Here is a 551-nt window from a genome sequence, read left to right as displayed (position 1 = left end):
GCGGCGGTTGTAGCGGCTGTAGCGGCACCGCGATGCCTGAACCGGCCAAATCGGCTCCTGCGCCCAAGAAAGGCTCCAAGAAAGCGGTGACAAAGACCCAGAAAAAAGGCGATAAGAAGCGGCGGCGCAGCCGCAAGGAGAGGTATTCCACCTGTACAAGGTGCTGAAGCAGGTGCACCCCGACACGGGCATCTCGTCCAAGGCCATGAGCATTATGAACTCCTTCGTCAACGACATCTTCGAGCGCATCGCCAGCGAGGCCTCGCGCCTGGCGCACTACAACAAGCGCTCGACCATCACGTCGCGGGAGATCCAGACGGCGGTGCGGCTCCTGCTGCCTGGCGAGCTGGCCAAGCACGCTGTCTCCGAAGGCACTAAGGCTGTCACCAAGTACACCAGCTCCAAATAAAGCGACCGGACCTGGCTGCACGAACCCGCTCGGCTCGACTCAACCCAACGGCTCTTTTCAGAGCCACCCACTTTCTTACCAAAGAGCTGATTTTAACTGCGGAGGTGTTGGGTTTTTGTTTTTTTTTTTTCTGGTGGTATTT

The 551-nt window shown here is 57.9% G+C and overlaps 1 pseudogene; it reads left to right on the top strand.

Moving 5' to 3' along the window:
- The first annotated feature begins 32 nt into the window (after window positions 1-32).
- LOC104469047 lies at window positions 33-409 on the top strand (annotated as a pseudogene).
- The last annotated feature ends 142 nt before the right edge of the window (window positions 410-551 follow it).

Source organism: Pterocles gutturalis, unplaced genomic scaffold (assembly GCF_000699245.1).
Source record: "Pterocles gutturalis isolate BGI_N339 unplaced genomic scaffold, ASM69924v1 scaffold39835, whole genome shotgun sequence".
Taxonomy (NCBI): Eukaryota; Metazoa; Chordata; class Aves; order Pterocliformes; family Pteroclidae; genus Pterocles; species Pterocles gutturalis.
This window is presented reverse-complemented; position numbering and strand designations above follow the sequence as displayed.